The sequence below is a fragment of the Hibiscus syriacus genome, unplaced genomic scaffold (assembly GCF_006381635.1).
Source record: "Hibiscus syriacus cultivar Baekdansim isolate YM2019G1 unplaced genomic scaffold, ASM638163v2 tig00113725_pilon, whole genome shotgun sequence".
In the NCBI taxonomy this organism is placed as follows: domain Eukaryota; kingdom Viridiplantae; phylum Streptophyta; class Magnoliopsida; order Malvales; family Malvaceae; genus Hibiscus; species Hibiscus syriacus.
In genome coordinates, this window is record NW_024063471.1 from 16,125,126 (window position 1) to 16,135,409 (window position 10,284).

Sequence of the window (10,284 nt, forward strand, 5' to 3'; positions counted from 1 at the left end):
TTGTATGTGTGATTATGGATGTTTGTGTAGATCATAATCAAGCTCATGATTCAACTAAACAGAAAGACTTGGATAAAGTCGTAGAATAGTCGAACTATATTTGAGCTTTATAGAAAGGCAAACCAGGTGAGTGCATTTATTATGTACTTATATGTTATGATAGTAATTGATGCATTTTGGTTAATGTATGTATTACAGTTACCGAATGAGATCTTAATGAGTTTACGAATTTCTATATCGGCACTATGTGTGCAACCCACAAAATTCATAATAAGTTTATGAATGACCGTATAAGCAATATGTGTCTAACCCATGGAATTCATAATAAGTTTATGAACGATTGTATCAACACTATGTGTGCAACCCAAGGAATTCATAATAAGTTTATGAATGACCGTATCGACACTATGTGTGCAACCCACGTAATTCATAATAAGTTTATGAACGACTGTATTGGCACTATGTGTGCAACCCACGGAATTCATAATAAGTTTATGAACAACCGTATCAGCACTATGTGTGCAACCCACATAATTCATAATAAGTTTATGAACGACCGTATTGGCACTAAGGGTGAAACCCACGGAATTCATAATGACTTTATGAATGATCGTATCAGCGCTATATATGCACCCCAAGGATTTTAAAATGAGTTTTCGAATTTCCATATTGGTAATTAGGTGCAAATTCAAGTGTCATGCATTCCTATTCATCATATATTGGGAAAAATAAAAGAATAAGTTAGATAAATACTGATTGATAAGTATGCTGGGCATACTAAAGATGGTTTCGTAGGTTATGTGAAAGAAACTTGGTTTACCAAGCCAACTTTATGTATTATTAAGATTTATACGAGTTAATTCATATTTTTGATATTTATGATATACTAATGTTTTGATTTCACTTCATTATTATTATGCCTCATTAAGTGAATACTTAGCGTGTGATTGACTTTCACATGTAGGTTAAAGCCAAGATTAGAAGTAGAGTACAGAGCAATTCCAAGCATCAAAGAATATATACTACAATATTAGTAAGACATCGTATGATGAAATTTTGACTCAATTTAGTGGCATGTACTTATGAATGTCCTATTAGCTCAATTTAAAGATTTTGGAAATTGGTTTGTAATAGATTAACTGAATTGCCTTATGCTGATTTTAAATATAGATGATATGAACTAGTATTGCTAATTAGAGTAGATGTGTTTAATATATATATATAATTAAAGAATATCTTATAAATATATTATTAAATTGTTTTATCTAAAGAAAACGGTTTTACTGGTTTTCAAGTATTGAAAATGTTTCAAAAGTCATGTGACATGTGACATCAGAGCTACAGATTTAGCCATTTCTGGACATGAAATGAATATTAATTTTGTTAAGAATGTATACATGCCACTAGGATGTCAAACGTTTAATGATAGTTATACATATATATATACTGATATGATGCTTAATAGGGATTAAAGTTACTCTTGACTAATGTAAGATGATTTTGACTGTGTTTAGATGTCGGAAACTAAAGATAAAGGTAAGAAAGTTGATAATGTTGAAAAGAAGGTCGAGATCGAAATCGACCCAAAAGAATCTGACATGACTTCAGTATCACCCTTTAGAAGGGTAGAAGCTGCTAGGGATTTTCCTCCATTCTATGAAAGAAATGTCCCAGCGTTTAATGACGTTTCTATATTTGAGGAATCCATGAAAAAGTTTGAATGATTTACAAGAGAAGTTGAATCAGATGAGGATCCAGAGGAGATTTCAGAATCTAGTGATGACTCTAAGGTTTCTTCAAGTAAGCTTAAATTTTGAGAAATATTTAAGTTAAGTATTAAATGGTTTAAAGCATTATTAAGTTGAGTAAGAGGAAATGAGAGAGTGGTAAATACATTGTCCGCCAAAAGCTTAAAGAAAACTGAGTTATTAGTTAACCAAATGATTATGAGTTTGTATGAGAATAGATGTTAAGATTTAGGAACTAGATAAAGTTACATTTTGAAGGTAAATTTGTGAAAGTGGATTATCTACCTATTCCATGCTACAATAAAGTAATGCTTAGATTTAGATTGACTCTCGAGGACTTGAAAAGTGTCAAGTTCGTAATGATAGGAAAAAGAGTAAATTTGTTTACTAGTTTAATTTTTAACATTAACTGTTATGAAGTTATTGTTGCGAAATTGTCAAGTCTTCTTATTAAATGATGTGGATATTTAGACTTTCTTAGTTGAGAGGGAAAATATTTCAACTGCTCAAGAATATTTTCAATGGTTCAAGAAAAGTTACACGGATTACCTCCAGAAGGAAATAAGAAAGTTAAAATATATGTATTATATTCAACTTGATCTCAAGTGAGATGATAGCGGTAAACCCTATGAGTCATGGGGCAAGTGTGAGTTGGAGATGTAGTAAATATCCTATAAAGATTAAAGCGATTATGTTCCCGGTGAATCTAATGGAATTATCATTTGACAAGTATGAGATCATATTGGGTATGGATTGGTGTCTCCGCCTTATGGTTGGGTTGTTGTCTTAAGAAGTGATTACTTCAGAAATATACGGAGGATATGGAAATCATAGTTATTAGAAGAAAAACAAAATCATCACCCAATGTGATATCATCAATGATTGTAAAGAAAGTATATTAGAAAGATGTATAGTTTTTCTGGTTAGTGTTATAGATACTTAAGTATTTAAAGTAGGATTTTATGATATTCCCACAACTTGGGAATTTAAAGATAACTTTTCAGATGAATTACCTGGGTTACCTCAAGATCGAAAGGTGGAATTCAAGATTGATGGTTAACAGGGTATTGAGCATGTTTCTATGGTTCGTATCAAATGATTTTGATTGAGTTAAGAGAACTAGAGACTCAATTTCAAGAGCCGATTGCTCAAGATTTCTTCAGACCGAGTGTTTCACCTTGGGAAGTATTTGTGCTATTGGCTAAAAGAAAGATGAATCTATGTAGTTATGTATATATTATCGACAGTCAAAGGAGGTAACAATAAAAAACAAGTATCCTCTTCCGAGGATTGATGATATTTTTGTGTATTAAAAGTCAAGAGAGGATCTTGACGCTCATATTTGTATTATTCTATAGACTCTTTGAGAGAAGAAGTTGTAAGCCAAACTATCCAAATGTGAATTTTGGTTAGCAGATGTTGCTTTTATTGGCCACATAGTCTCCGCAGATGGTATAAGAGTAGATTCCAAAAAGATTTATTCTATAGTAGATTAGAATTTCCCAAAGAATGTTCCTGAAGTTCAGAGTTTCTTGGGGCTTGCTGGTTACTGTCAAAGGTTCGTGAAGAACTTTTTGATGTTAGCTTCACTGCTAACCAAGTTTTTAAGGAAAGATGTGTCTTTTGTTTCGACAAATAAGTGTCAATAGAGTTTTGAAATACTAATGACGATTTTAATAAAGGCACCAATGCTTATACAACTTGAGTTGGGTAAAGATTGTGTGGTTTTATGATGCACCTCATAATAGCCTGAGATGTGTGCTTATGCAAAAAGGTAAAGTTATGGCTATGCCTTGATAAAGTTAAAGATTCATAAGAGGAATTACTTTACGCATGATTTAGAGTTGGTAGCAGTTTTGTTCGCTTTAAAGATTTGACGCCATTATCTATATGGTGAGCGGTGCTATGATTATACAAATCACAAAAGCCTGAAGTATTTGTTGACTCAAAAAGAGATACACTTGATAATAGAAAAGATGAATAGAGCTTTTAAAGGATTATGACGTGATCACTTATTATCATCCAGGAAAGGCAAATGTTGTTACAAATACACGTAGTCAAAAAACTTTTACAGTTTTGCGAGTTATGGATGTAGGACTAGTGTTGAAAGAAATGACACTGTTGGCTGAATTAAAGATAAAGCTGATGTTTTTAGATTGGAAAAGAGAATTACAAAGGAATGATGAAAATTTCTTGGTAATAATTGCACAAGTATAAAATTATGAGATTAAGGACTTTTGAGGTCAGGTCCGATAGATGTTTGTACTATCGTGAGAGACTTTGTATTTTCGACAATGAAGATCTAAAGAAAGATATTCTTTTTGGGGCATTAAGTTAGTTGACTATGCTTTCAGGTGGAAACAAAAAGTACCAAGTTTTAAAGAGTTGATTTGGTGGTCTGGTTTGAAAAGAGCCATCTCGAAAACTGTGACAAAGTGTCTAACATACCAATAGAGGAAAACTGAACATCAAGTATCTTCCAGATTATTTCAATCGATCTCAATTCATGAATGGAAAAGGGAAACGAGCCACTGTAGGCTTTCTTACAAGGCTACCTTTGACACATAGCAAGAAAGACTCAATATGGGTGATGGTTGATAGATTTACCAAGACAACTCACTTCATTTTGGTACGAACATATTATTCGATGGATAAATCTGATGAGTTATGTATATAAGAGATAGTTTGACTGCATGGAGTGACAGTATCGATTATATCCGAAAGAGATCCAAGATTCACTTCAAGATTTTTGAATTTCTTTCAAAAAGTTTTGGGTACTCGATTGAATTTTAGTACAGTCTTTCATCTGCAGACGGATGTTTAGTCGGAGTGTACTATACAATTATTGGAAAATAGGATAAGGGCATGTTGATTGATTTCCAGGGATTATAGGAAAAATATTTTCTTTTAGCAAAAATTGTCTACAACAACAGTTATCAATTAAGCATTAAGATGATTCCTTTAGTTAAAGTGCTTTGGTAAAAGCATAAAGTCTTAAAATTTGAGGACGAGCTTTCTTAAGGGGGGAGAATTGTAATACCCCAAACATTGGGTCAGTGACCATAGTGAAAGGATTTAAATTTTAGTGGGTTAATTTGAATAAATTGAAAAGTACAAGGATCTAATTTAGAGATTTTATTTAAGACTTATTGTAAGAATGGAATAATGGAAGAATGGAGGGGCATTATGGTCTTTTAAAAGGAAATGATTTTATTATTCATTTTATTTGGGATATTTATTAAGGGCTGAATAGTAGAAAAATGGAAAGAAAGCTGAAAATTTGGTTCTCCATCTTCTTCTTCTTTTTCCTGTAGTCCTCGTACTCCCCATATCAAAGGTAAGGTTTCTTCATGTTGGTTATTCCTTTTATTTATGGGTTTGTTTTGAAGCCTTAAGTGATATAGAATCTTAAGGAAAGTTTAAGAGTGAATAAAACTAAGAGATTAGTGATTTATTAAAGATTTAATAGAATGAGTTCTTAAGTGAATTGATGAAATAAAGTAAGTTATTGGAGTTTAAATGTATATTTGACTTGTCAAAGAAGGAAGTAAGATTTTGGGATCCTCAGAAGTGATTAAAAACATGTTTGGAATTTGGGTGTGATTCGTAGTTTGGAGTGTTCTTTGGAGATTTTGGATATAAAAGGAGATTTATGGATCTAAGTTAGTTTGGATAAGTGATAATGAGTTTAATGGTATGGTTGGAGAAAAAAGTAAGAGAATTAGGTGGAAATTGTGTAAAATTTGAAGTAAAAGTGGTAAAATCTGGGTAAGGGTATAGATACTGTAAGAACTGTATCGACACTATAAGGTTAAATTTGAGGAAATATGACGAACACGATGAAAAATATCTATACTGATGCAAGTAGTATCGATACTGACGTGGAGGCATCGATACCATGAAGAAGGTATTGATACTGTGATTGGAAAATGAATTCTTGAATTCTAGAATGGTATCGATACTGAAGTGGGTATCGGTACCATAGAAGAGAAATATCGATATCAAAGGAGGGGTAACAGTACTATTCAGTCTAAAATGTTTAGTTAGGGTGAATTTTAATAGAATTCGAATTTAATAGTACTTTTTAATATTATACTTTGGATAAATGTTAGTAAGTATACTAACGTCATATTTGTATGTGTGATTATGGATGCTTCTGTAGATCGTAATCAAGCTCCTGAGTCAAGCAAATAGAAAGGCAAAGATAAAGTCGCAGAATAGTCGGACTATATTTGAGCATTATAGAAAGGCAAACCAGGTGAGTGCATTTATTATGTACTTATATGTTATGATAGTAATAGATGCATTTTGCTTAATATATGTATTGCATTTACCAAATGAGCACTATGTGTGCAACCACATGAAATTCATAATGAGTTTATGAATTTTCGTATCGACACTATGTGTGCAACCCACAAAATTCATAATAAGTTTATGAACGACCGTATAGGCACTATGTGTTCAAACCACAAAATTCATAATAAGTTTATGAACGATCGTATCAACACTATGTGTGCAACCCACAAAATTCATAATAAGTTTATGAACAACCGTATCGGCACTATGTGTGCAACCCACAGAATTCATAATAAGTTTATGAACGACTGTATCGACACTATGTGTGCAACCCAAGGAATTCATAATAAGTTTATGAATGACCGTATCAGCACTATGTGTGCAACCACAGAATTCATAATAAGTTTATGAACGACCGTATTGACACTAAGGGTGAAACCCACATAATTCACATTGCATTTATGAATAACCATATCTACAATATATGTGCACCTCAAGGATTTCATAATGAGTTTGTGAATTTCCATATTGGTACTTAGGTACAAATTCATGTACAATGCATTCTCATTCAACATATATTGGGAAAAATAAAAGAATAAGTTAGATAAATACTGATTGATAAGTATGTTGGGCATACTAAATATGGTTTTGTAGGTTATGTGAAAGAAACTTGGTTTACCAAGCCAACTTTTTATATTATTATGATTTATACGAGTTAATTTGTATTTTGATATTTATGATATACTAATGTTTTAATTTCACTTCATTATTATTATGTCTCACTAAGTGAATACTTAGCGTGTGATTGACTTTCACATATAGGTAAAAGCCAATATTAGAAGTAGAGTACATAACAACTCCATGCATCAAAGAATATACTACAATATCAATAAGATATCATATGATGAAATATTGATTCAGTTCAGTGGCATGTACTTATGAATGTCCTATTAGCTCTATTTAAAGATTTTGAAAACTAGTTTGTAATAGATTAACTGAATCATCTTATGTTGATTTTAAATATGGATGATATGAACTAGTATTGTTAATTGTAGTAGACGTGTTTAATATATATATATATATATATATAATTGAAGAATGCCTTATAAACTATATTATTAAATTGTTTTATCTAAAGAAAACAAAATTTTACTGATTTTCAAGTACTAAAAATGTTTCAAAAGTAATATGACATCTGTGACTAGTGTACGGAAACGTATACAAGAAATGAGTGTTACAAAATACACATATACATAAATATTGTAATGAAACATATAATAAATGCATTTAATATTAATAAATATCATAATCAAAGGAAAAATGTTTATAATCTTATAATTAGTAAAAAATATATTAAAATAAGGGTTAAAACACAGTATACATATATATGCACACACACGTGAAATAATAACTTAATAATGAAACATATTTAACATTCACACACAAACATCCACTAAACTTTAAGGAGCGTATAGTACATGCATTAATGACTAAAATGCGATTAACTCACAAATATTAAACATGACTAAAATGAAAGTAATTAAAATACACATCAAATGCGAAATACATAAAACAGAAAATCCCTTCTCCCTTCTCCCTTCTCCCTTCTCCCTTCTCCCTTCTCCCTTCTCCCTTCTCCCTTCTCCCTTCTCCCTTCTCCCTTCTCCCTTCTCCCTTCTCCCTTCTCCCTTCTCCCTTCTCCCTTCTCCCTTCGCCCTTCTACTTTCTTTCTTCTTTCATTTTATTTTTCTTTTCTATTTGGATCCTTTTTTAATCTATTTTTCCTTTTTTCGAACTTTTCTCCCTTTTTTCCAGAAAATCCCCATCCCTTTCTTTTTATTGCTGGATGCTTATTATAATGGTGATTGTTGGTGTCATGATTGACTATAGCTAGGGTTGGTCGGTAGGGGAATGGGTCACGGTTAGGATCCCAAATTTTTCAGGATTGGTTAATGTTATATTATTTTTTACTTTGATTTGATATGGTTTAGTGGGGCTTGATTTTTTCTTTCTTTTATTGTTATGAAACAGTGGAGGTTGTTAGCTTCCTAACAGTGAGCAGTATGAACGGAGGTACCGTGATTGGCAGGAGTGACTAGAAGCTCTTATTCTTCTGGGTGGTGGTGACGGAAGGTGGAGACCTTAGGGTTTCAAACCCTAATTAATGTAGGCAAATGTTTGGGCTTAGACCAGTTGGGATTGGGATTGGGTCGGTTGTTCTTTGAATTGTATTTAGGCCCACTTTGGGCTTGCTGTAATATAGGGGCCTATAAAAGAAACAAATATAAATATAAACAAAAATAAATAATAATAATAATAATTAAATTAAAAAAAACTACACAAAACGAGTGTCTACATCTAGACCTCTTTGCCTATGCTTGTGTTAACAAGAATATGGAAAAGATAAAAAAAGACAACATGTTTTTGTCTGGATCAATCCTGATGTTGTCTCAAGTGAGACTACCAGATGACTCGAAAGATTTACTCACCATGCTCGAAAGACTTGCTGATGGCTCGAAGGACTTACGAATTTGGGAAATAGTTTACTAAGTAATAAACTTTGGAAATCGCTTTCTTACTTTTAAAAATTTAAATTTTCAGAAAAGATTTAAATGAGAAACTTTGGAAATCATTTTCTCATTTTTCAGAAATCATGTGAAAACATCCTGCCCAAAGGTTTTATGAATGGCCTAAAGGACTCATTATCTTGCTCGAAAGACTTATAGATGACCCGAAGGATTTAAGCATCATGCTCGAAAGACTTACTAATGTCTCGAAGGACTTATTAAGTAAGAAACTTTGGAAATCATTTTCCTACTTTTAAAAAGAAACCAATTTTCAAAAAATATTTAAATGCGAAACTTTGAAAATCGCTTTCTCATTTTTTTTAAAAATCATTTGAAAACATTATGCCCGAAGGTCTTATGGAAGGCCCGAAGGACTTGTCATCTTGCTCGAAAGACTTATAGATGACCCGAAAGATTTAAGCATCATGCTCGAAAGACTTACTGATGGCCCGAAGAACTTACTAAGTAAGAAACTTTGGAAATCGTTTTCTTACTTTTCAAAAGAAACCAATTTTCAGAAAAGATTTAAATGAGAAACTTTGAAAATCGCTTTTTCATTTTTTGAAAATCATGTGAAAACATCATACTCGAAGGTCTTATGGATGGCCCGAAAGACTTATCATCTGGCTCAAAAGACTTATATATGGCCCAAAGGATTAAAGCATCATGCTTGAAAGACTTATTGATAACCCGAAGGACTTACTAAGTAAGAAACTTTGGAAATCATTTTCTTACTTTAAAAAAAAAACAATTTTCAGAAAAGATTTAAATGAGAAACTTTGGAAATCACTTTTTCATTTTTTGAAAATCATGTGAAAACATCCTACCCGAAGGTCTTATAGATGGCCCGAAGGACTTTTCATCTTGCTCGAAAGACTTATGGATAACCCGAACAATTTAAGCATCATGCTCGAAAGACTTACTGATGGACCGAAGGACTTACCAATTTGGGAAATAGTTTACTAGGTAAGAAACTTTGAAAATTTCTTTCTTACTTTTCAAAAATTCATTTTTTGAAAATGAGAAACTTTGAAAATCGTTTTCTCATTATATAAAAACAACTTAATAGTCGGGTAACATGCCTCACTTTAAAGTAATACTTGTTCTTTGGATTGGGTTCCTCAATTCTTGAGGTTCTACCACTCTGAATGTGATTTCGTCTATTCGAGGCTAGAATCCTGACTTTTCTTTCTCTTATTTTCTTGAAAGATCTATAAGAATTATGTATATATGTATGACAAGATGAATGAACTTATATGTCTTTAAATGTAATGCATGACTTTCTTGTATGTAGAAATGTTGACCATTCTTCTTGTCGCATAAAAGTGGAGACCTCAATATTCCTTTACTTGATCATCTTTGAATGGATTCTGCCTCAATATCGATGTAGGAACTTGTCAACTCAAGTTTGAAATCTTATAAGGATCAACATGATCATCTTGTGATCTTTATTTTTTTTCTTCATTTCGGAGGAAATGAATTTTCTCTCAAATTCTTGTTATGAAAAGGTATACAGCCTGAACGATATTTCTGTCCTTGACTCGACCGCTCGATCAAATTTGGTTTTCAAGGCTTGTCTTCCAACTGAAGCACAGATGGTATGTTTCTCGAGGTAAACTCTCTTTATTTTCATTTTTTGAAGTTAGCACTCCAAACGGCGAGGCTCATGCACT